The 25,309-nt window shown below is 39.7% G+C and overlaps 20 non-coding genes across 20 annotated transcripts; 10 read left to right on the forward strand and 10 right to left on the reverse strand.

Moving 5' to 3' along the window:
* Positions 1-1,697: 1,697 nt before the first annotated feature.
* LOC137409327 (5S ribosomal RNA) lies at positions 1,698-1,816 on the reverse strand. The gene has a single exon (XR_010980553.1). It is a non-coding gene; the product is annotated as a 5S ribosomal RNA (ribosomal RNA).
* Positions 1,817-1,950: 134 nt separating this feature from the next.
* Positions 1,951-2,069, forward strand: LOC137409688 (5S ribosomal RNA). Its single transcript, XR_010980896.1, has one exon. It is a non-coding gene; the product is annotated as a 5S ribosomal RNA (ribosomal RNA).
* Positions 2,070-4,204: 2,135 nt separating this feature from the next.
* LOC137409096 (5S ribosomal RNA) lies at positions 4,205-4,323 on the reverse strand. Its single transcript, XR_010980340.1, has one exon. It is a non-coding gene; the product is annotated as a 5S ribosomal RNA (ribosomal RNA).
* Positions 4,324-4,457: 134 nt separating this feature from the next.
* LOC137409689 (5S ribosomal RNA) lies at positions 4,458-4,576 on the forward strand. The gene has a single exon (XR_010980897.1). It is a non-coding gene; the product is annotated as a 5S ribosomal RNA (ribosomal RNA).
* Positions 4,577-6,713: 2,137 nt separating this feature from the next.
* Positions 6,714-6,832, reverse strand: LOC137409117 (5S ribosomal RNA). Its single transcript, XR_010980359.1, has one exon. It is a non-coding gene; the product is annotated as a 5S ribosomal RNA (ribosomal RNA).
* Positions 6,833-6,966: 134 nt separating this feature from the next.
* LOC137409690 (5S ribosomal RNA) lies at positions 6,967-7,085 on the forward strand. The gene has a single exon (XR_010980898.1). It is a non-coding gene; the product is annotated as a 5S ribosomal RNA (ribosomal RNA).
* Positions 7,086-9,245: 2,160 nt separating this feature from the next.
* Positions 9,246-9,364, reverse strand: LOC137409118 (5S ribosomal RNA). Its single transcript, XR_010980360.1, has one exon. It is a non-coding gene; the product is annotated as a 5S ribosomal RNA (ribosomal RNA).
* Positions 9,365-9,498: 134 nt separating this feature from the next.
* LOC137409691 (5S ribosomal RNA) lies at positions 9,499-9,617 on the forward strand. Its single transcript, XR_010980899.1, has one exon. It is a non-coding gene; the product is annotated as a 5S ribosomal RNA (ribosomal RNA).
* A 2,074-nt stretch (positions 9,618-11,691) lies between these two features.
* Positions 11,692-11,810, reverse strand: LOC137409119 (5S ribosomal RNA). Its single transcript, XR_010980361.1, has one exon. It is a non-coding gene; the product is annotated as a 5S ribosomal RNA (ribosomal RNA).
* A 134-nt stretch (positions 11,811-11,944) lies between these two features.
* Positions 11,945-12,063, forward strand: LOC137409692 (5S ribosomal RNA). The gene has a single exon (XR_010980900.1). It is a non-coding gene; the product is annotated as a 5S ribosomal RNA (ribosomal RNA).
* A 2,223-nt stretch (positions 12,064-14,286) lies between these two features.
* LOC137409517 (5S ribosomal RNA) lies at positions 14,287-14,405 on the reverse strand. Its single transcript, XR_010980732.1, has one exon. It is a non-coding gene; the product is annotated as a 5S ribosomal RNA (ribosomal RNA).
* Positions 14,406-14,539: 134 nt separating this feature from the next.
* Positions 14,540-14,658, forward strand: LOC137409693 (5S ribosomal RNA). Its single transcript, XR_010980901.1, has one exon. It is a non-coding gene; the product is annotated as a 5S ribosomal RNA (ribosomal RNA).
* A 2,099-nt stretch (positions 14,659-16,757) lies between these two features.
* LOC137409103 (5S ribosomal RNA) lies at positions 16,758-16,876 on the reverse strand. Its single transcript, XR_010980347.1, has one exon. It is a non-coding gene; the product is annotated as a 5S ribosomal RNA (ribosomal RNA).
* A 134-nt stretch (positions 16,877-17,010) lies between these two features.
* LOC137409694 (5S ribosomal RNA) lies at positions 17,011-17,129 on the forward strand. The gene has a single exon (XR_010980902.1). It is a non-coding gene; the product is annotated as a 5S ribosomal RNA (ribosomal RNA).
* A 2,100-nt stretch (positions 17,130-19,229) lies between these two features.
* On the reverse strand, positions 19,230-19,348 carry LOC137409329 (5S ribosomal RNA). The gene has a single exon (XR_010980554.1). It is a non-coding gene; the product is annotated as a 5S ribosomal RNA (ribosomal RNA).
* Positions 19,349-19,482: 134 nt separating this feature from the next.
* Positions 19,483-19,601, forward strand: LOC137409176 (5S ribosomal RNA). The gene has a single exon (XR_010980414.1). It is a non-coding gene; the product is annotated as a 5S ribosomal RNA (ribosomal RNA).
* Positions 19,602-21,755: 2,154 nt separating this feature from the next.
* On the reverse strand, positions 21,756-21,873 carry LOC137409209 (5S ribosomal RNA). Its single transcript, XR_010980445.1, has one exon. It is a non-coding gene; the product is annotated as a 5S ribosomal RNA (ribosomal RNA).
* Positions 21,874-22,007: 134 nt separating this feature from the next.
* LOC137409696 (5S ribosomal RNA) lies at positions 22,008-22,126 on the forward strand. Its single transcript, XR_010980904.1, has one exon. It is a non-coding gene; the product is annotated as a 5S ribosomal RNA (ribosomal RNA).
* Positions 22,127-24,268: 2,142 nt separating this feature from the next.
* Positions 24,269-24,387, reverse strand: LOC137409097 (5S ribosomal RNA). Its single transcript, XR_010980341.1, has one exon. It is a non-coding gene; the product is annotated as a 5S ribosomal RNA (ribosomal RNA).
* A 134-nt stretch (positions 24,388-24,521) lies between these two features.
* On the forward strand, positions 24,522-24,640 carry LOC137409697 (5S ribosomal RNA). Its single transcript, XR_010980905.1, has one exon. It is a non-coding gene; the product is annotated as a 5S ribosomal RNA (ribosomal RNA).
* The last annotated feature ends 669 nt before the right edge of the window (positions 24,641-25,309 follow it).

Below are 25,309 nucleotides of genomic sequence, written 5' to 3' on the forward strand. Positions count from 1 at the left end.
GTAGTAAGCGCCGTTCTTTGGCTTGTTCTTCTCATCTACGAGTTCGAAAGAAAACAGCCCTACATAGAAAGCTTTTACTTACGCGAACAGGTGTGTTAAAAAGATGTTCACGTCGAACCAAATAAAGCGATGCTTTAGAAATGGTGTAATAGCCTCCAAACGAGTACGCTCGCGTTCGACCGCCGCGCGAGTAGCTTCAACTCCTAACGAAACAATCGTAGTACGTCTACTATATACACGTGTAAATTAGGATTCGTTTGCTCTCTTAACATCTGAAAGAGCGGTTAATCGCGCTGCAACGAAACATTCATGCGTACCATGTAAACTAGGATTCGTTCGCTCTCTCAATATTTGAAAGAGCGGTCAATCGCGCTGCCGGTTATTCGTCCAGCTCGCTCATTAGCTATGAAAAGCTATCGAGTTACTTCGAACGCATAGCTTAAAACTTTGCCATTGCGTAACGAATATTCCCGGCTCAAACGAATCGTTGATATTGTGCAAATTAGGAGTCGTGTGTACTCTCATACTTCGACGGCGTGGTTGTTCGCGCTCGATAATATTCGACTCGTTCACTCATTGGCTAAACGCATAGCGTTCAAGATCTCGCCGATTCGTACGAAGGTTGCAGGCTCGTTACCGCCGCTTCACGCGCTTTAGATTATTTCGTCAGCATTTTGAAAACTACGGTAAATATTTTCCTTTTAAATAATTATAATCGCGTGGAAATGACCTTACGCGAAAGTAGGCTTTTCGCTAGAGATAATTCCGCAAAGATAAAAACTGATGGAGCAACCTTAGCTACGCGCTGGCCCGCGCTCATCACCGAACTTAGTTGCCGTCGTAACGTAGATTCCACGTTCCGGTTTGTAATTCGTTTCAAAACTTTTTGACACAATTTACCTTTTAGACTTTTACGCATCCGCGAGTACGGTTTTGTTTCATCACGATCGAAGATGATCGCTCGAGTTTACATTACGAGAATGCGTATTTTGCGGCGAAAGGCCGAGTCGAGTTTCGTTTAGTTATTTATTTTAGCTTTTAGGTAAACTCGTAACGCCGACATACGAGTTGCGCAATTAAAAGGAAATCTTAACGCGAGTTTCTTGAGCTATTACGCCGCGCAAAATGAAAACGAATCGAAATTATATCCTCTTTAAAATACACGGGTAGAAGCGGCGCATGGCTGGTGAAGATGAGGAGATTGAAGCTAGCCGGATAGCATCAAGTACTAATAATATTCATATTATCCAGTTTCGGCTAAAACCTTTGAATGGAAATGATTTTTTATTTTATATCAAAAGATAGAGCGAATTAAAAGACTTTTAAATGGAAATGATTTTTTATTTTATATCAAAAGATAGAGCGAATTAAAAGACTTTTAAATGGAAATGATTTTTTATTTTATATCAAAAGATAGAGCGAATTAAAAGACTTTTAAATGGAAATGATTTTTTGTTTTAAATCAAGAGATAGAGCGAATTAAAAGACTTTTAAATGGAAATGATTTTTTATTTTACATCAAGAGATAGAGCGAATTAAAAGACTTTCAAGCGGAAATGATTTTTTATTTTACATCAAGAGATAGAGCGAATTAAAAGACTTTCAAGCGGAAATGATTTTTTATTCTATATCAAGAGATAGAGTGAATTAAAGAAGCTTGAAAATTCTAAATTAGTATAATTTTGATAAAAACTAAAGGTCTACAGCACCCGGTATTCCCAGGCGGTCACCCATCCAAGTACTAACCGGGCTCGACGTTGCTTAGCTTCAGTGATCGGACGAGAACTGGCGTTTTCAACGTGATATGGCCGTAGACATTTAGTAAGCTTCAACAGACGCTAATGAGAAACGTGGCAATAATCAGCGAACGCCCATTGGACAATATAGTCACGGCTTGGTGAGCATTATTATAACTCTGCGTTAATAGCGTGTCTCGAAGAGCGCATCAGTGTCTACGGCCATATCACGTTGAAAACGCCAGTTCTCGTCCGATCACTGAAGCTAAGCAACGTCGAGCCCGGTTAGTACTTGGATGGGTGACCGCCTGGGAATACCGGGTGCTGTAGACTTTTTATTTATTTTTACATCTTGCTATCTTCATCGCGATCTTCGCGCTATCTTCATCTACATGTACATGAACATGTACTACGTATGCGTTATATATATATATATACATATACTATGTACTATGTACTATGTACTACGTACGTGTAGTGTGTAACAGTATATATAACTTTGCTGCTGCATTTCCGCGTCAAAACCCTTCTGGCAAGCGTGATCAATTAAAGCGCGACACTTTTTGTAGTCGAAGGATGTACTCTACTCGTGTATAACGAAAACTGTTGCAGCGTCCGATCTCAACATAAAAATAACATATTCTCACTTTTAATCCGAAGAAATCTCTTTTAAAGGAAGTTTGTTACTTTTTCTCGACATAAAGTGACGCGCTATCGTAGATCTTATTAGTTTACCGGCTATCTAATGTCTACGCGTGTAAAGACAGGTGAGTAGAAAGCGCCGTTCTTTGGCTTGTTCTTCTCATCTACGAGTTCGAAAGAAAACAGCCCTACATAGAAAGCTTTTACTTACGCGAACAGGTGTGTTAAAAAGATGTTCACGTCGAACCAAATAAAGCGATGCTTTAGAAATGGTGTAATAGCCTCCAAACGAGTACGCTCGCGTTCGACCGCCGCGCGAGTAGCTTCAACTCCTAACGAAACAATCGTAGTATGTCTACTATATACACGTGTAAATTAGGATTCGTTTGCTCTCTTAACATCTGAAAGAGCGGTTAATCGCGCTGCAACGAAACATTCATGCGTACCATGTAAACTAGGATTCGTTCGCTCTCTCAATATTTGAAAGAGCGGTCAATCGCGCTGCCGGTTATTCGTCCAGCTCGCTCATTAGCTATGAAAAGCTATCGAGTTACTTCGAACGCATAGCTTAAAACTTTGCCATTGCGTAACGAATATTCCCGGCTCAAACGAATCGTTGATATTGTGCAAATTAGGAGTCGTGTGTACTCTCATACTTCGACGGCGTGGTTGTTCGCGCTCGATAATATTCGGCTCGTTCACTCATTGGCTAAACGCATAGCGTTCAAGATCTCGCCGATTCGTACGAAGGTTGCAGGCTCGTTACCGCCGCTTCACGCGCTTTAGATTATTTCGTCAGCATTTTGAAAACTACGGTAAATATTTTCCTTTTAAATAATTATAATCGCGTGGAAATGACCTTACGCGAAAGTAGGCTTTTCGCTAGAGATAGTTCCGCAAAGATAAAAACTGATGGAGCAACCTTAGCTACGCGCTGGCCCGCGCTCATCACCGAACTTAGTTGCCGTCGTAACGTAGATTCCACGTTCCGGTTTGTAATTCGTTTCGAAACTTTTTGACACAATTTACCTTTTAGACTTTTACGCATCCGCGAGTACGGTTTTGTTTCATCACGATCGAAGATGATCGCTCGAGTTTACATTACGAGAATGCGTATTTTGCGGCGAAAGGCCGAGTCGAGTTTCGTTTAGTTATTTATTTTAGCTTTTAGGTAAACTCGTAACGCCGACATACGAGTTGCGCAATTAAAAGGAAATCTTAACGCGAGTTTCTTGAGCTATTACGCCGCGCAAAATGAAAACGAATCGAAATTATATCCTCTTTAAAATACACGGGTAGAAGCGGCGCATGGCTGGTGAAGATGAGGAGATTGAAGCTAGCCGGATAGCATCAAGTACTAATAATATTCATATTATCCAGTTTCGGCTAAAACCTTTGAATGGAAATGATTTTTTATTTTATATCAAAAGATAGAGCGAATTAAAAGACTTTTAAATGGAAATGATTTTTTATTTTATATCAAAAGATAGAGCGAATTAAAAGACTTTTAAATGGAAATGATTTTTTATTTTATATCAAAAGATAGAGCGAATTAAAAGACTTTTAAATGGAAATGATTTTTTGTTTTAAATCAAGAGATAGAGCGAATTAAAAGACTTTTAAATGGAAATGATTTTTTATTTTACATCAAGAGATAGAGCGAATTAAAAGACTTTCAAGCGGAAATGATTTTTTATTTTACATCAAGAGATAGAGCGAATTAAAAGACTTTCAAGCGGAAATGATTTTTTATTCTATATCAAGAGATAGAGTGAATTAAAGAAGCTTGAAAATTCTAAATTAGTATAATTTTGATAAAAACTAAAGGTCTACAGCACCCGGTATTCCCAGGCGGTCACCCATCCAAGTACTAACCGGGCTCGACGTTGCTTAGCTTCAGTGATCGGACGAGAACTAGCGTTTTCAACGTGATATGGCCGTAGACATTTAGTAAGCTTCAACAGACGCTAATGAGAAACGTGGCAATAATCAGCGAACGCCCATTGGACAATATAGTCACGGCTTGGTGAGCATTATTATAACTCTGCGTTAATAGCGTGTCTCGAAGAGCGCATCAGTGTCTACGGCCATATCACGTTGAAAACGCCAGTTCTCGTCCGATCACTGAAGCTAAGCAACGTCGAGCCCGGTTAGTACTTGGATGGGTGACCGCCTGGGAATACCGGGTGCTGTAGACTTTTTATTTATTTTTACATCTTGCTATCTTCATCGCGATCTTCGCGCTATCTTCATCTACATGTACATGAACATGTACTACGTATGCGTTATATATATATACATATACTATGTACTATGTACTATGTACTATGTACTACGTACGTGTAGTGTGTAACAGTATATATAACTTTGCTGCTGCATTTCCGCGTCAAAACCCTTCTGGCAAGCGTGATCAATTAAAGCGCGACACTTTTTGTAGTCGAAGGATGTACTCTACTCGTGTATAACGAAAACTGTTGCAGCGTCCGATCTCAACATAAAAATAACATATTCTCACTTTTAATCCGAAGAAATCTCTTTTAAAGGAAGTTTGTTACTTTTTCTCGACATAAAGTGACGCGCTATCGTAGATCTTATTAGTTTACCGGCTATCTAATGTCTACGCGTGTAAAGACAGGTGAGTAGAAAGCGCCGTTCTTTGGCTTGTTCTTCTCATCTACGAGTTCGAAAGAAAACAGCCCTACATAGAAAGCTTTTACTTACGCGAACAGGTGTGTTAAAAAGATGTTCACGTCGAACCAAATAAAGCGATGCTTTAGAAATGGTGTAATAGCCTCCAAACGAGTACGCTCGCGTTCGACCGCCGCGCGAGTAGCTTCAACTCCTAACGAAACAATCGTAGTATGTCTACTATATACACGTGTAAATTAGGATTCGTTTGCTCTCTTAACATCTGAAAGAGCGGTTAATCGCGCTGCAACGAAACATTCATGCGTACCATGTAAACTAGGATTCGTTCGCTCTCTCAATATTTGAAAGAGCGGTCAATCGCGCTGCCGGTTATTCGTCCAGCTCGCTCATTAGCTATGAAAAGCTATCGAGTTACTTCGAACGCATAGCTTAAAACTTTGCCATTGCGTAACGAATATTCCCGGCTCAAACGAATCGTTGATATTGTGCAAATTAGGAGTCGTGTGTACTCTCATACTTCGACGGCGTAGTTGTTCGCGCTCGATAATATTCGACTCGTTCACTCATTGGCTAAACGCATAGCGTTCAAGATCTCGCCGATTCGTACGAAGGTTGCAGGCTCGTTACCGCCGCTTCACGCGCTTTAGATTATTTCGTCAGCATTTTGAAAACTACGGTAAATATTTTCCTTTTAAATAATTATAATCGCGTGGAAATGACCTTACGCGAAAGTAGGCTTTTCGCTAGAGATAGTTCCGCAAAGATAAAAACTGATGGAGCAACCTTAGCTACGCGCTGGCCCGCGCTCATCACCGAACTTAGTTGCCGTCGTAACGTAGATTCCACGTTCCGGTTTGTAATTCGTTTCAAAACTTTTTGACACAATTTACCTTTTAGACTTTTACGCATCCGCGAGTACGGTTTTGTTTCATCACGATCGAAGACGATCGCTCGAGTTTACATTACGAGAATGCGTATTTTGCGGCGAAAGGCCGAGTCGAGTTTCGTTTAGTTATTTATTTTAGCTTTTAGGTAAACTCGTAACGCCGACATACGAGTTGCGCAATTAAAAGGAAATCTTAACGCGAGTTTCTTGAGCTATTACGCCGCGCAAAATGAAAACGAATCGAAATTATATCCTCTTTAAAATACACGGGTAGCAGCGGCGCATGGCTGGTGAAGATGAGGAGATTGAAGCTAGCCGGATAGCATCAAGTACTAATAATATTCATATTATCCAGTTTCGGCTAAAACCTTTGAATGGAAATGATTTTTTATTTTATATCAAAAGATAGAGCGAATTAAAAGACTTTTAAATGGAAATGATTTTTTATTTTATATCAAAAGATAGAGCGAATTAAAAGACTTTTAAATGGAAATGATGTTTTATTTTATATCAAAAGATAGAGCGAATTAAAAGACTTTTAAATGGAAATGATTTTTGTTTTAAATCAAGAGATAGAGCGAATTAAAAGACTTTTAAATGGAAATGATTTTTTATTTTACATCAAGAGATAGAGCGAATTAAAAGACTTTCAAGCGGAAATGATTTTTTATTTTACATCAAGAGATAGAGCGAATTAAAAGACTTTCAAGCGGAAATGATTTTTTATTCTATATCAAGAGATAGAGTGAATTAAAGAAGCTTGAAAATTCTAAATTAGTATAATTTTGATAAAAACTAAAGGTCTACAGCACCCGGTATTCCCAGGCGGTCACCCATCCAAGTACCAACCGGGCTCGACGTTGCTTAGCTTCAGTGATCGGACGAGAACTGGCGTTTTCAACGTGATATGGCCGTAGACATTTAGTAAGCTTCAACAGACGCTAATGAGAAACGTGGCAATAATCAGCGAACGCCCATTGGACAATATAGTCACGGCTTGGTGAGCATTATTATAACTCTGCGTTAATAGCGTGTCTCGAAGAGCGCATCAGTGTCTACGGCCATATCACGTTGAAAACGCCAGTTCTCGTCCGATCACTGAAGCTAAGCAACGTCGAGCCCGGTTAGTACTTGGATGGGTGACCGCCTGGGAATACCGGGTGCTGTAGACTTTTTATTTATTTTTACATCTTGCTATCTTCATCGCGATCTTCGCGCTATCTTCATCTACATGTACATGTACATGTACATGTTCATGTTCATGTACATGAACATGTACTACGTATGCGTTATATATATATACATATACTATGTACTATGTACTATGTACTATGTACGTGTAGTGTGTAACAGTATATATAACTTTGCTGCTGCATTTCCGCGTCAAAACCCTTCTGGCAAGCGTGATCAATTAAAGCGCGACACTTTTTGTAGTCGAAGGATGTACTCTACTCGTGTATAACGAAAACTGTTGCAGCGTCCGATCTCAACATAAAAATAACATATTCTCACTTTTAATCCGAAGAAATCTCTTTTAAAGGAAGTTTGTTACTTTTTCTCGACATAAAGTGACGCGCTATCGTAGATCTTATTAGTTTACCGGCTATCTAATGTCTACGCGTGTAAAGACAGGTGAGTAGTAAGCGCCGTTCTTTGGCTTGTTCTTCTCATCTACGAGTTCGAAAGAAAACAGCCCTACATAGAAAGCTTTTACTTACGCGAACAGGTGTGTTAAAAAGATGTTCACGTCGAACCAAATAAAGCGATGCTTTAGAAATGGTGTAATAGCCTCCAAACGAGTACGCTCGCGTTCGACCGCCGCGCGAGTAGCTTCAACTCCTAACGAAACAATCGTAGTACGTCTACTATATACACGTGTAAATTAGGATTCGTTTGCTCTCTTAACATCTGAAAGAGCGGTTAATCGCGCTGCAACGAAACATTCATGCGTACCATGTAAACTAGGATTCGTTCGCTCTCTCAATATTTGAAAGAGCGGTCAATCGCGCTGCCGGTTATTCGTCCAGCTCGCTCATTAGCTATGAAAAGCTATCGAGTTACTTCGAACGCATAGCTTAAAACTTTGCCATTGCGTAACGAATATTCCCGGCTCAAACGAATCGTTGATATTGTGCAAATTAGGAGTCGTGTGTACTCTCATACTTCGACGGCGTGGTTGTTCGCGCTCGATAATATTCGACTCGTTCACTCATTGGCTAAACGCATAGCGTTCAAGATCTCGCCGATTCGTACGAAGGTTGCAGGCTCGTTACCGCCGCTTCACGCGCTTTAGATTATTTCGTCAGCATTTTGAAAACTACGGTAAATATTTTCCTTTTAAATAATTATAATCGCGTGGAAATGACCTTACGCGAAAGTAGGCTTTTCGCTAGAGATAATTCCGCAAAGATAAAAACTGATGGAGCAACCTTAGCTACGCGCTGGCCCGCGCTCATCACCGAACTTAGTTGCCGTCGTAACGTAGATTCCACGTTCCGGTTTGTAATTCGTTTCGAAACTTTTTGACACAATTTACCTTTTAGACTTTTACGCATCCGCGAGTACGGTTTTGTTTCATCACGATCGAAGACGATCGCTCGAGTTTACATTACGAGAATGCGTATTTTGCGGCGAAAGGCCGAGTCGAGTTTCGTTTAGTTATTTATTTTAGCTTTTAGGTAAACTCGTAACGCCGACATACGAGTTGCGCAATTAAAAGGAAATCTTAACGCGAGTTTCTTGAGCTATTACGCCGCGCAAAATGAAAACGAATCGAAATTATATCCTCTTTAAAATACACGGGTAGCAGCGGCGCATGGCTGGTGAAGATGAGGAGATTGAAGCTAGCCGGATAGCATCAAGTACTAATAATATTCATATTATCCAGTTTCGGCTAAAACCTTTGAATGGAAATGATTTTTTATTTTATATCAAAAGATAGAGCGAATTAAAAGACTTTTAAATGGAAATGATTTTTTATTTTATATCAAAAGATAGAGCGAATTAAAAGACTTTTAAATGGAAATGATGTTTTATTTTATATCAAAAGATAGAGCGAATTAAAAGACTTTTAAATGGAAATGATTTTTGTTTTAAATCAAGAGATAGAGCGAATTAAAAGACTTTTAAATGGAAATGATTTTTTATTTTACATCAAGAGATAGAGCGAATTAAAAGACTTTCAAGCGGAAATGATTTTTTATTTTACATCAAGAGATAGAGCGAATTAAAAGACTTTCAAGCGGAAATGATTTTTTATTCTATATCAAGAGATAGAGTGAATTAAAGAAGCTTGAAAATTCTAAATTAGTATAATTTTGATAAAAACTAAAGGTCTACAGCACCCGGTATTCCCAGGCGGTCACCCATCCAAGTACCAACCGGGCTCGACGTTGCTTAGCTTCAGTGATCGGACGAGAACTGGCGTTTTCAACGTGATATGGCCGTAGACATTTAGTAAGCTTCAACAGACGCTAATGAGAAACGTGGCAATAATCAGCGAACGCCCATTGGACAATATAGTCACGGCTTGGTGAGCATTATTATAACTCTGCGTTAATAGCGTGTCTCGAAGAGCGCATCAGTGTCTACGGCCATATCACGTTGAAAACGCCAGTTCTCGTCCGATCACTGAAGCTAAGCAACGTCGAGCCCGGTTAGTACTTGGATGGGTGACCGCCTGGGAATACCGGGTGCTGTAGACTTTTTATTTATTTTTACATCTTGCTATCTTCATCGCGATCTTCGCGCTATCTTCATCTACATGTACATGAACATGTACTACGTATGCGTTATATATATATACATATACTATGTACTATGTACTATGTACTACGTACGTGTAGTGTGTAACAGTATATATAACTTTGCTGCTGCATTTCCGCGTCAAAACCCTTCTGGCAAGCGTGATCAATTAAAGCGCGACACTTTTTGTAGTCGAAGGATGTACTCTACTCGTGTATAACGAAAACTGTTGCAGCGTCCGATCTCAACATAAAAATAACATATTCTCACTTTTAATCCGAAGAAATCTCTTTTAAAGGAAGTTTGTTACTTTTTCTCGACATAAAGTGACGCGCTATCGTAGATCTTATTAGTTTACCGGCTATCTAATGTCTACGCGTGTAAAGACAGGTGAGTAGAAAGCGCCGTTCTTTGGCTTGTTCTTCTCATCTACGAGTTCGAAAGAAAACAGCCCTACATAGAAAGCTTTTACTTACGCGAACAGGTGTGTTAAAAAGATGTTCACGTCGAACCAAATAAAGCGATGCTTTAGAAATGGTGTAATAGCCTCCAAACGAGTACGCTCGCGTTCGACCGCCGCGCGAGTAGCTTCAACTCCTAACGAAACAATCGTAGTATGTCTACTATATACACGTGTAAATTAGGATTCGTTTGCTCTCTTAACATCTGAAAGAGCGGTTAATCGCGCTGCAACGAAACATTCATGCGTACCATGTAAACTAGGATTCGTTCGCTCTCTCAATATTTGAAAGAGCGGTCAATCGCGCTGCCGGTTATTCGTCCAGCTCGCTCATTAGCTATGAAAAGCTATCGAGTTACTTCGAACGCATAGCTTAAAACTTTGCCATTGCGTAACGAATATTCCCGGCTCAAACGAATCGTTGATATTGTGCAAATTAGGAGTCGTGTGTACTCTCATACTTCGACGGCGTAGTTGTTCGCGCTCGATAATATTCGACTCGTTCACTCATTGGCTAAACGCATAGCGTTCAAGATCTCGCCGATTCGTACGAAGGTTGCAGGCTCGTTACCGCCGCTTCACGTGCTTTAGATTATTTCGTCAGCATTTTGAAAACTACGGTAAATATTTTCCTTTTAAATAATTATAATCGCGTGGAAATGACCTTACGCGAAAGTAGGCTTTTCGCTAGAGATAGTTCCGCAAAGATAAAAACTGATGGAGCAACCTTAGCTACGCGCTGGCCCGCGCTCATCACCGAACTTAGTTGCCGTCGTAACGTAGATTCCACGTTCCGGTTTGTAATTCGTTTCAAAACTTTTTGACACAATTTACCTTTTAGACTTTTACGCATCCGCGAGTACGGTTTTGTTTCATCACGATCGAAGACGATCGCTCGAGTTTACATTACGAGAATGCGTATTTTGCGGCGAAAGGCCGAGTCGAGTTTCGTTTAGTTATTTATTTTAGCTTTTAGGTAAACTCGTAACGCCGACATACGAGTTGCGCAATTAAAAGGAAATCTTAACGCGAGTTTCTTGAGCTATTACGCCGCGCAAAATGAAAACGAATCGAAATTATATCCTCTTTAAAATACACGGGTAGCAGCGGCGCATGGCTGGTGAAGATGAGGAGATTGAAGCTAGCCGGATAGCATCAAGTACTAATAATATTCATATTATCCAGTTTCGGCTAAAACCTTTGAATGGAAATGATTTTTTATTTTATATCAAAAGATAGAGCGAATTAAAAGACTTTTAAATGGAAATGATTTTTTATTTTATATCAAAAGATAGAGCGAATTAAAAGACTTTTAAATGGAAATGATGTTTTATTTTATATCAAAAGATAGAGCGAATTAAAAGACTTTTAAATGGAAATGATTTTTGTTTTAAATCAAGAGATAGAGCGAATTAAAAGACTTTTAAATGGAAATGATTTTTTATTTTACATCAAGAGATAGAGCGAATTAAAAGACTTTCAAGCGGAAATGATTTTTTATTCTATATCAAGAGATAGAGTGAATTAAAGAAGCTTGAAAATTCTAAATTAGTATAATTTTGATAAAAACTAAAGGTCTACAGCACCCGGTATTCCCAGGCGGTCACCCATCCAAGTACCAACCGGGCTCGACGTTGCTTAGCTTCAGTGATCGGACGAGAACTGGCGTTTTCAACGTGATATGGCCGTAGACATTTAGTAAGCTTCAACAGACGCTAATGAGAAACGTGGCAATAATCAGCGAACGCCCATTGGACAATATAGTCACGGCTTGGTGAGCATTATTATAACTCTGCGTTAATAGCGTGTCTCGAAGAGCGCATCAGTGTCTACGGCCATATCACGTTGAAAACGCCAGTTCTCGTCCGATCACTGAAGCTAAGCAACGTCGAGCCCGGTTAGTACTTGGATGGGTGACCGCCTGGGAATACCGGGTGCTGTAGACTTTTTATTTATTTTTACATCTTGCTATCTTCATCGCGATCTTCGCGCTATCTTCATCTACATGTACATGTACATGTACATGTACATGTTCATGTTCATGTACATGAACATGTACTACGTATGCGTTATATATATATACATATACTATGTACTATGTACTATGTACTATGTACGTGTAGTGTGTAACAGTATATATAACTTTGCTGCTGCATTTCCGCGTCAAAACCCTTCTGGCAAGCGTGATCAATTAAAGCGCGACACTTTTTGTAGTCGAAGGATGTACTCTACTCGTGTATAACGAAAACTGTTGCAGCGTCCGATCTCAACATAAAAATAACATATTCTCACTTTTAATCCGAAGAAATCTCTTTTAAAGGAAGTTTGTTACTTTTTCTCGACATAAAGTGACGCGCTATCGTAGATCTTATTAGTTTACCGGCTATCTAATGTCTACGCGTGTAAAGACAGGTGAGTAGTAAGCGCCGTTCTTTGGCTTGTTCTTCTCATCTACGAGTTCGAAAGAAAACAGCCCTACATAGAAAGCTTTTACTTACGCGAACAGGTGTGTTAAAAAGATGTTCACGTCGAACCAAATAAAGCGATGCTTTAGAAATGGTGTAATAGCCTCCAAACGAGTACGCTCGCGTTCGACCGCCGCGCGAGTAGCTTCAACTCCTAACGAAACAATCGTAGTACGTCTACTATATACACGTGTAAATTAGGATTCGTTTGCTCTCTTAACATCTGAAAGAGCGGTTAATCGCGCTGCAACGAAACATTCATGCGTACCATGTAAACTAGGATTCGTTCGCTCTCTCAATATTTGAAAGAGCGGTCAATCGCGCTGCCGGTTATTCGTCCAGCTCGCTCATTAGCTATGAAAAGCTATCGAGTTACTTCGAACGCATAGCTTAAAACTTTGCCATTGCGTAACGAATATTCCCGGCTCAAACGAATCGTTGATATTGTGCAAATTAGGAGTCGTGTGTACTCTCATACTTCGACGGCGTGGTTGTTCGCGCTCGATAATATTCGACTCGTTCACTCATTGGCTAAACGCATAGCGTTCAAGATCTCGCCGATTCGTACGAAGGTTGCAGGCTCGTTACCGCCGCTTCACGCGCTTTAGATTATTTCGTCAGCATTTTGAAAACTACGGTAAATATTTTCCTTTTAAATAATTATAATCGCGTGGAAATGACCTTACGCGAAAGTAGGCTTTTCGCTAGAGATAATTCCGCAAAGATAAAAACTGATGGAGCAACCTTAGCTACGCGCTGGCCCGCGCTCATCACCGAACTTAGTTGCCGTCGTAACGTAGATTCCACGTTCCGGTTTGTAATTCGTTTCGAAACTTTTTGACACAATTTACCTTTTAGACTTTTACGCATCCGCGAGTACGGTTTTGTTTCATCACGATCGAAGACGATCGCTCGAGTTTACATTACGAGAATGCGTATTTTGCGGCGAAAGGCCGAGTCGAGTTTCGTTTAGTTATTTATTTTAGCTTTTAGGTAAACTCGTAACGCCGACATACGAGTTGCGCAATTAAAAGGAAATCTTAACGCGAGTTTCTTGAGCTATTACGCCGCGCAAAATGAAAACGAATCGAAATTATATCCTCTTTAAAATACACGGGTAGCAGCGGCGCATGGCTGGTGAAGATGAGGAGATTGAAGCTAGCCGGATAGCATCAAGTACTAATAATATTCATATTATCCAGTTTCGGCTAAAACCTTTGAATGGAAATGATTTTTTATTTTATATCAAAAGATAGAGCGAATTAAAAGACTTTTAAATGGAAATGATTTTTTATTTTATATCAAAAGATAGAGCGAATTAAAAGACTTTTAAATGGAAATGATTTTTTGTTTTAAATCAAGAGATAGAGCGAATTAAAAGACTTTTAAATGGAAATGATTTTTTATTTTACATCAAGAGATAGAGCGAATTAAAAGACTTTCAAGCGGAAATGATTTTTTATTTTACATCAAGAGATAGAGCGAATTAAAAGACTTTTAAATGGAAATGATTTTTTATTTTACATCAAGAGATAGAGCGAGTTAAAAGACTTTCAAGCGGAAATGATTTTTTATTTTACATCAAGAGATAGAGCGAATTAAAAGACTTTCAAGCGGAAATGATTTTTTATTCTATATCAAGAGATAGAGTGAATTAAAGAAGCTTGAAAATTCTAAATTAGTATAATTTTGATAAAAACTAAAGGTCTACAGCACCCGGTATTCCCAGGCGGTCACCCATCCAAGTACTAACCGGGCTCGACGTTGCTTAGCTTCAGTGATCGGACGAGAACTGGCGTTTTCAACGTGATATGGCTGTAGACATTTAGTAAGCTTCAACAGACGCTAATGAGAAACGTGGCAATAATCAGCGAACGCCCATTGGACAATATAGTCACGGCTTGGTGAGCATTATTATAACTCTGCGTTAATAGCGTGTCTCGAAGAGCGCATCAGTGTCTACGGCCATATCACGTTGAAAACGCCAGTTCTCGTCCGATCACTGAAGCTAAGCAACGTCGAGCCCGGTTAGTACTTGGATGGGTGACCGCCTGGGAATACCGGGTGCTGTAGACTTTTTATTTATTTTTACATCTTGCTATCTTCATCGCGATCTTCGCGCTATCTTCATCTACATGTACATGTACATGTACATGTTCATGTACATGAACATGTACTACGTATGCGTTATATATATATACATATACTATGTACTATGTACTATGTACTACGTACGTGTAGTGTGTAACAGTATATATAACTTTGCTGCTGCATTTCCGCGTCAAAACCCTTCTGGCAAGCGTGATCAATTAAAGCGCGACACTTTTTGTAGTCGAAGGATGTACTCTACTCGTGTATAACGAAAACTGTTGCAGCGTCCGATCTCAACATAAAAATAACATATTCTCACTTTTAATCCGAAGAAATCTCTTTTAAAGGAAGTTTGTTACTTTTTCTCGACATAAAGTGACGCGCTATCGTAGATCTTATTAGTTTACCGGCTATCTAATGTCTACGCGTGTAAAGACAGGTGAGTAGTAAGCGCCGTTCTTTGGCTTGTTCTTCTCATCTACGAGTTCGAAAGAAAACAGCCCTACATAGAAAGCTTTTACTTACGCGAACAGGTGTGTTAAAAAGATGTTCACGTCGAACCAAATAAAGCGATGCTTTAGAAATGGTGTAATAGCCTCCAAACGAGTACGCTCGCGTTCGACCGCCGCGCGAGTAGCTTCAACTCCTAACGAAACAATCGTAGTACGTCTACTATATACACGTGTAAATTAGGATTCGTTTGCTCTCTCAACATCTGAAAGAGCGGTTAATCGCGCTGCAACGAAACATTCATGCGTACCATGTAAACTAGGATTCGTTCGCTCTCTCAATATTTGAAAGAGCGGTCAATCGCGCTGCCGGTTATTCGTCCAGCTCGCTCATTAGCTATGAAAAGCTATCGAGTTACTTCGAACGCATAGCTTAAAACTTTGCCATTGCGTAACGAATATTCCCGGCTCAAACGAATCGTTGATATTGTGCAAATTAGGAGTCGTGTGTACTCTCATACTTCGACGGCGTGGTTGTTCGCGCTCGATAATATTCGACTCGTTCACTCATTGGCTAAACGCATAGCGTTCAAGATCTCGCCGATTCGTACGAAGGTTGCAGGCTCGTTACCGCCGCTTCACGCGCTTTAGATTATTTCGTCAGCATTTTGAAAACTACGGTAAATATTTTCCTTTTAAATAATTATAATCGCGTGGAAATGACCTTACGCGAAAGTAGGCTTTTCGCTAGAGATAATTCCGCAAAGATAAAAACTGATGGAGCAACCTTAGCTACGCGCTGGCCCGCGCTCATCACCGAACTTAGTTGCCGTCGTAACGTAGATTCCACGTTCCGGTTTGTAATTCGTTTCGAAACTTTTTGACACAATTTACCTTTTAGACTTTTACGCATCCGCGAGTACGGTTTTGTTTCATCACGATCGAAGACGATCGCTCGAGTTTACATTACGAGAATGCGTATTTTGCGGCGAAAGGCCGAGTCGAGTTTCGTTTAGTTATTTATTTTAGCTTTTAGGTAAACTCGTAACGCCGACATACGAGTTGCGCAATTAAAAGGAAATCTTAACGCGAGTTTCTTGAGCTATTACGCCGCGCAAAATGAAAACGAATCGAAATTATATCCTCTTTAAAATACACGGGTAGCAGCGGCGCATGGCTGGTGAAGATGAGGAGATTGAAGCTAGCCGGATAGCATCAAGTACTAATAATATTCATATTATCCAGTTTCGGCTAAAACCTTTGAATGGAAATGATTTTTTATTTTATATCAAAAGATAGAGCGAATTAAAAGACTTTTAAATGGAAATGATTTTTTATTTTATATCAAAAGATAGAGCGAATTAAAAGACTTTTAAATGGAAATGATTTTTTGTTTTAAATCAAGAGATAGAGCGAATTAAAAGACTTTTAAATGGAAATGATTTTTTATTTTACATCAAGAGATAGAGCGAATTAAAAGACTTTCAAGCGGAAATGATTTTTTATTTTACATCAAGAGATAGAGCGAATTAAAAGACTTTCAAGCGGAAATGATTTTTTATTCTATATCAAGAGATAGAGTGAATTAAAGAAGCTTGAAAATTCTAAATTAGTATAATTTTGATAAAAACTAAAGGTCTACAGCACCCGGTATTCCCAGGCGGTCACCCATCCAAGTACTAACCGGGCTCGACGTTTCTTAGCTTCAGTGATCGGACGAGAACTGGTGTTTTCAACGTGATATGGCCGTAGACATTTAGTAAGCTTCAACAGACGCTAATGAGAAACGTGGCAATAATCAGCGAACGCCCATTGGACAATATAGTCACGGCTTGGTGAGCATTATTATAACTCTGCGTTAATAGCGTGTCTCGAAGAGCGCATCAGTGTCTACGGCCATATCACGTTGAAAACGCCAGTTCTCGTCCGATCACTGAAGCTAAGCAACGTCGAGCCCGGTTAGTACTTGGATGGGTGACCGCCTGGGAATACCGGGTGCTGTAGACTTTTTATTTATTTTTACATCTTGCTATCTTCATCGCGATCTTCGCGCTATCTACATGTACATGTACATGTACATGTTCATGTACATGAACATGTACTACGTATGCGTTATATATATATACATATACTATGTACTATGTACTATGTACTATGTACTACGTACGTGTAGTGTGTAACAGTATATATAACTTTGCTGCTGCATTTCCGCGTCAAAACCCTTCTGGCAAGCGTGATCAATTAAAGCGCGACACTTTTTGTAGTCGAAGGATGTACTCTACTCGTGTATAACGAAAACTGTTGCAGCGTCCGATCTCAACATAAAAATAACATATTCTCACTTTTAATCCGAAGAAATCTCTTTTAAAGGAAGTTTGTTACTTTTTCTCGACATAAAGTGACGCGCTATCGTAGATCTTATTAGTTTACCGGCTATCTAATGTCTACGCGTGTAAAGACAGGTGAGTAGTAAGCGCCGTTCTTTGGCTTGTTCTTCTCATCTACGAGTTCGAAAGAAAACAGCCCTACATAGAAAGCTTTTACTTACGCGAACAGGTGTGTTAAAAAGATGTTCACGTCGAACCAAATAAAGCGATGCTTTAGAAATGGTGTAATAGCCTCCAAACGAGTACGCTCGCGTTCGACCGCCGCGCGAGTAGCTTCAACTCCTAACGAAACAATCGTAGTACGTCTACTATATACATGTGTAAATTAGGATTCGTTTGCTCTCTCAACATCTGAAAGAGCGGTTAATCGCGCTGCAACGAAACATTCATGCGTACCATGTAAACTAGGATTCGTTCGCTCTCTCAATATTTGAAAGAGCGGTCAATCGCGCTGCCGGTTATTCGTCCAGCTCGCTCATTAGCTATGAAAAGCTATCGAGTTACTTCGAACGCATAGCTTAAAACTTTGCCATTGCGTAACGAATATTCCCGGCTCAAACGAATCGTTGATATTGTGCAAATTAGGAGTCGTGTGTACTCTCATACTTCGACGGCGTGGTTGTTCGCGCTCGATAATATTCGACTCGTTCACTCATTGGCTAAACGCATAGCGTTCAAGATCTCGCCGATTCGTACGAAGGTTGCAGGCTCGTTACCGCCGCTTCACGTGCTTTAGATTATTTCGTCAGCATTTTGAAAACTACGGTAAATATTTTCCTTTTAAATAATTATAATCGCGTGGAAATGACCTTACGCGAAAGTAGGCTTTTCGCTAGAGATAATTCCGCAAAGATAAAAACTGATGGAGCAACCTTAGCTACGCGCTGGCCCGCGCTCATCACCGAACTTAGTTGCCGTCGTAACGTAGATTCCACGTTCCGGTTTGTAATTCGTTTCGAAACTTTTTGACACAATTTACCTTTTAGACTTTTACGCATCCGCGAGTACGGTTTTGTTTCATCACGATCGAAGACGATCGCTCGAGTTTACATTACGAGAATGCGTATTTTGCGGCGAAAGGCCGAGTCGAGTTTCGTTTAGTTATTTATTTTAGCTTTTAGGTAAACTCGTAACGCCGACATACGAGTTGCGCAATTAAAAGGAAATCTTAACGCGAGTTTCTTGAGCTATTACGCCGCGCAAAATGAAAACGAATCGAAATTATATCCTCTTTAAAATACACGGGTAGCAGCGGCGCATGGCTGGTGAAGATGAGGAGATTGAAGCTAGCCGGATAGCATCAAGTACTAATAATATTCATATTATCCAGTTTCGGCTAAAACCTTTGAATGGAAATGATTTTTTATTTTATATCAAAAGATAGAGCGAATTAAAAGACTTTTAAATGGAAATGATTTTTTATTTTATATCAAAAGATAGAGCGAATTAAAAGACTTTCAAGCGGAAATGATTTTTTATTTTACATCAAGAGATAGAGCGAATTAAAAGACTTTTAAATGGAAATGATTTTTTATTTTACATCAAGAGATAGAGCGAGTTAAAAGACTTTCAAGCGGAAATGATTTTTTATTTTACATCAAGAGATAGAGCGAATTAAAAGACTTTCAAGCGGAAATGATTTTTTATTCTATATCAAGAGATAGAGTGAATTAAAGAAGCTTGAAAATTCTAAATTAGTATAATTTTGATAAAAACTAAAGGTCTACAGCACCCGGTATTCCCAGGCGGTCACCCATCCAAGTACTAACCGGGCTCGACGTTGCTTAGCTTCAGTGATCGGACGAGAACTGGCGTTTTCAACGTGATATGGCCGTAGACATTTAGTAAGCTTCAACAGACGCTAATGAGAAACGTGGCAATAATCAGCGAACGCCCATTGGACAATATAGTCACGGCTTGGTGAGCATTATTATAACTCTGCGTTAATAGCGTGTCTCGAAGAGCGCATCAGTGTCTACGGCCATATCACGTTGAAAACGCCAGTTCTCGTCCGATCACTGAAGCTAAGCAACGTCGAGCCCGGTTAGTACTTGGATAGGTGACCGCCTGGGAATACCGGGTGCTGTAGACTTTTTATTTATTTTTACATCTTGCTATCTTCATCGCGATCTTCGCGCTATCTTCATCTACATGTACATGTACATGTACATGTACATGTTCATGTACATGAACATGTACTACGTATGCGTTATATATATATACATATACTATGTACTATGTACTACGTACGTGTAGTGTGTAACAGTATATATAACTTTGCTGCTGCATTTCCGCGTCAAAACCCTTCTGGCAAGCGTGATCAATTAAAGCGCGACACTTTTTGTAGTCGAAGGATGTACTCTACTCGTGTATAACGAAAACTGTTGCAGCGTCCGATCTCAACATAAAAATAACATATTCTCACTTTTAATCCGAAGAAATCTCTTTTAAAGGAAGTTTGTTACTTTTTCTCGACATAAAGTGACGCGCTATCGTAGATCTTATCAGTTTACCGGCTATCTAATGTCTACGCGTGTAAAGACAGGTGAGTAGTAAGCGCCGTTCTTTGGCTTGTTCTTCTCATCTACGAGTTCGAAAGAAAACAGCCCTACATAGAAAGCTTTTACTTACGCGAACAGGTGTGTTAAAAAGATGTTCACGTCGAACCAAATAAAGCGATGCTTTAGAAATGGTGTAATAGCCTCCAAACGAGTACGCTCGCGTTCGACCGCCGCGCGAGTAGCTTCAACTCCTAACGAAACAATCGTAGTATGTCTACTATATACACGTGTAAATTAGGATTCGTTTGCTCTCTCAACATCTGAAAGAGCGGTTAATCGCGCTGCAACGAAACATTCATGCGTACCATGTAAACTAGGATTCGTTCGCTCTCTCAATATTTGAAAGAGCGGTCAATCGCGCTGCCGGTTATTCGTCCAGCTCGCTCATTAGCTATGAAAAGCTATCGAGTTACTTCGAACGCATAGCTTAAAACTTTGCCATTGCGTAACGAATATTCCCGGCTCAAACGAATCGTTGATATTGTGCAAATTAGGAGTCGTGTGTACTCTCATACTTCGACGGCGTAGTTGTTCGCGCTCGATAATATTCGACTCGTTCACTCATTGGCTAAACGCATAGCGTTCAAGATCTCGCCGATTCGTACGAAGGTTGCAGGCTCGTTACCGCCGCTTCACGCGCTTTAGATTATTTCGTCAGCATTTTGAAAACTACGGTAAATATTTTCCTTTTAAATAATTATAATCGCGTGGAAATGACCTTACGCGAAAGTAGGCTTTTCGCTAGAGATAATTCCGCAAAGATAAAAACTGATAGAGCAACCTTAGCTACGCGCTGGCCCGCGCTCATCACCGAACTTAGTTGCCGTCGTAACGTAGATTCCACGTTCCGGTTTGTAATTCGTTTCGAAACTTTTTGACACAATTTACCTTTTAGACTTTTACGCATCCGCGAGTACGGTTTTGTTTCATCACGACCGAAGACGATCGCTCGAGTTTACATTACGAGAATGCGTATTTTGCGGCGAAAGGCCGAGTCGAGTTTCGTTTAGTTATTTATTTTAGCTTTTAGGTAAACTCGTAACGCCGACATACGAGTTGCGCAATTAAAAGGAAATCTTAACGCGAGTTTCTTGAGCTATTACGCCGCGCAAAATGAAAACGAATCGAAATTATATCCTCTTTAAAATACACGGGTAGCAGCGGCGCATGGCTGGTGAAGATGAGGAGATTGAAGCTAGCCGGATAGCATCAAGTACTAATAATATTCATATTATCCAGTTTCGGCTAAAACCTTTGAATGGAAATGATTTTTTATTTTATATCAAAAGATAGAGCGAATTAAAAGACTTTTAAATGGAAATGATTTTTTATTTTATATCAAAAGATAGAGCGAATTAAAAGACTTTTAAATGGAAATGATTTTTTATTTTATATCAAAAGATAGAGCGAATTAAAAGACTTTTAAATGGAAATGATTTTTTGTTTTAAATCAAGAGATAGAGCGAATTAAAAGACTTTTAAATGGAAATGATTTTTTATTTTACATCAAGAGATAGAGCGAGTTAAAAGACTTTCAAGCGGAAATGATTTTTTATTTTACATCAAGAGATAGAGCGAATTAAAAGACTTTCAAGCGGAAATGATTTTTTATTCTATATCAAGAGATAGAGTGAATTAAAGAAGCTTGAAAATTCTAAATTAGTATAATTTTGATAAAAACTAAAGGTCTACAGCACCCGGTATTCCCAGGCGGTCACCCATCCAAGTACTAACCGGGCTCGACGTTGCTTAGTTCAGTGATCGGACGAGAACTGGCGTTTTCAACGTGATATGGCCGTAGACATTTAGTAAGCTTCAACAGACGCTAATGAGAAACGTGGCAATAATCAGCGAACGCCCATTGGACAATATAGTCACGGCTTGGTGAGCATTATTATAACTCTGCGTTAATAGCGTGTCTCGAAGAGCGCATCAGTGTCTACGGCCATATCACGTTGAAAACGCCAGTTCTCGTCCGATCACTGAAGCTAAGCAACGTCGAGCCCGGTTAGTACTTGGATGGGTGACCGCCTGGGAATACCGGGTGCTGTAGACTTTTTATTTATTTTTACATCTTGCTATCTTCATCGCGATCTTCGCGCTATCTTCATCTACATGTACATGTACATGTTCATGTACATGAACATGTACTACGTATGCGTTATATATATATACATATACTATGTACTATGTACTATGTACGTGTAGTGTGTAACAGTATATATAACTTTGCTGCTGCATTTCCGCGTCAAAACCCTTCTGGCAAGCGTGATCAATTAAAGCGCGACACTTTTTGTAGTCGAAGGATGTACTCTACTCGTGTATAACGAAAACTGTTGCAGCGTCCGATCTCAACATAAAAATAACATATTCTCACTTTTAATCCGAAGAAATCTCTTTTAAAGGAAGTTTGTTACTTTTTCTCGACATAAAGTGACGCGCTATCGTAGATCTTATTAGTTTACCGGCTATCTAATGTCTACGCGTGTAAAGACAGGTGAGTAGTAAGCGCCGTTCTTTGGCTTGTTCTTCTCATCTACGAGTTCGAAAGAAAACAGCCCTACATAGAAAGCTTTTACTTACGCGAACAGGTGTGTTAAAAAGATGTTCACGTCGAACCAAATAAAGCGATGCTTTAGAAATGGTGTAATAGCCTCCAAACGAGTACGCTCGCGTTCGACCGCCGCGCGAGTAGCTTCAACTCCTAACGAAACAATCGTAGTACGTCTACTATATACACGTGTAAATTAGGATTCGTTTGCTCTCTTAACATCTGAAAGAGCGGTTAATCGCGCTGCAACGAAACATTCATGCGTACCATGTAAACTAGGATTCGTTCGCTCTCTCAATATTTGAAAGAGCGGTCAATCGCGCTGCCGGTTATTCGTCCAGCTCGCTCATTAGCTATGAAAAGCTATCGAGTTACTTCGAACGCATAGCTTAAAACTTTGCCATTGCGTAACGAATATTCCCGGCTCAAACGAATCGTTGATATTGTGCAAATTAGGAGTCGTGTGTACTCTCATACTTCGACGGCGTGGTTGTTCGCGCTCGATAATATTCGACTCGTTCACTCATTGGCTAAACGCATAGCGTTCAAGATCTCGCCGATTCGTACGAAGGTTGCAGGCTCGTTACCGCCGCTTCACGCGCTTTAGATTATTTCGTCAGCATTTTGAAAACTACGGTAAATATTTTCCTTTTAAATAATTATAATCGCGTGGAAATGACCTTACGCGAAAGTAGGCTTTTCGCTAGAGATAATTCCGCAAAGATAAAAACTGATGGAGCAACCTTAGCTACGCGCTGGCCCGCGCTCATCACCGAACTTAGTTGCCGTCGTAACGTAGATTCCACGTTTCGGTTTGTAATTCGTTTCGAAACTTTTTGACACAATTTACCTTTTAGACTTTTACACATCCGCGAGTACGGTTTTGTTTCATCACGATCGAAGACGATCGCTCGAGTTTACATTACGAGAATGCGTATTTTGCGGCGAAAGGCCGAGTCGAGTTTCGTTTAGTTATTTATTTTAGCTTTTAGGTAAACTCGTAACGCCGACATACGAGTTGCGCAATTAAAAGGAAATCTTAACGCGAGTTTCTTGAGCTATTACGCCGCGCAAAATGAAAACGAATCGAAATTATATCCTCTTTAAAATACACGGGTAGCAGCGGCGCATGGCTGGTGAAGATGAGGAGATTGAAGCTAGCCGGATAGCATCAAGTACTAATAATATTCATATTATCCAGTTTCGGCTAAAACCTTTGAATGGAAATGATTTTTTATTTTATATCAAAAGATAGAGCGAATTAAAAGACTTTTAAATGGAAATGATTTTTTATTTTATATCAAAAGATAGAGCGAATTAAAAGACTTTTAAATGGAAATGATTTTTTATTTTATATCAAAAGATAGAGCGAATTAAAAGACTTTTAAATGGAAATGATTTTTTGTTTTAAATCAAGAGATAGAGCGAATTAAAAGACTTTTAAATGGAAATGATTTTTTATTTTACATCAAGAGATAGAGCGAGTTAAAAGACTTTCAAGCGGAAATGATTTTTTATTTTACATCAAGAGATAGAGCGAATTAAAAGACTTTCAAGCGGAAATGATTTTTTATTCTATATCAAGAGATAGAGTGAATTAAAGAAGCTTGAAAATTCTAAATTAGTATAATTTTGATAAAAACTAAAGGTCTACAGCACCCGGTATTCCCAGGCGGTCACCCATCCAAGTACTAACCGGGCTCGACGTTGCTTAGCTTCAGTGATCGGACGAGAACTGGCGTTTTCAACATGATATGGCCGTAGACATTTAGCAAGCTTCAACAGACGCTAATGAGAAACGTGGCAATAATCAGCGAACGCCCATTGGACAATATAGTCACGGCTTGGTGAGCATTATTATAACTCTGCGTTAATAGCGTGTCTCGAAGAGCGCATCAGTGTCTACGGCCATATCACGTTGAAAACGCCAGTTCTCGTCCGATCACTGAAGCTAAGCAACGTCGAGCCCGGTTAGTACTTGGATGGGTGACCGCCTGGGAATACCGGGTGCTGTAGACTTTTTATTTATTTTTACATCTTGCTATCTTCATCGCGATCTTCGCGCTATCTTCATCTACATGTACATGTACATGTACATGTACATGTTCATGTACATGAACATGTACATGTACATGTACATGTTCACGTACATGTTCATGTACATGAACATGTACTACGTATGCGTTATATATATATACATATACTATGTACTATGTACTATGTACTACGTACGTGTAGTGTGTAACAGTATATATAACTTTGCTGCTGCATTTCCGCGTCAAAACCCTTCTGGCAAGCGTGATCAATTAAAGCGCGACACTTTTTGTAGTCGAAGGATGTACTCTACTCGTGTATAACGAAAACTGTTGCAGCGTCCGATCTCAACATAAAAATAACATATTCTCACTTTTAATCCGAAGAAATCTCTTTTAAAGGAAGTTTGTTACCTTTTCTCGACATAAAGTGACGCGCTATCGTAGATCTTATTAGTTTACCGGCTATCTAATGTCTACGCGTGTAAAGACAGGTGAGTAGTAAGCGCCGTTCTTTGGCTTGTTCTTCTCATCTACGAGTTCGAAAGAAAACAGCCCTACATAGAAAGCTTTTACTTACGCGAACAGGTGTGTTAAAAAGATGTTCACGTCGAACCAAATAAAGCGATGCTTTAGAAATGGTGTAATAGCCTCC

This window comes from Watersipora subatra, chromosome 11 (genome assembly GCF_963576615.1).
Source record: "Watersipora subatra chromosome 11, tzWatSuba1.1, whole genome shotgun sequence".
In the NCBI taxonomy this organism is placed as follows: Eukaryota; Metazoa; Bryozoa; class Gymnolaemata; order Cheilostomatida; family Watersiporidae; genus Watersipora; species Watersipora subatra.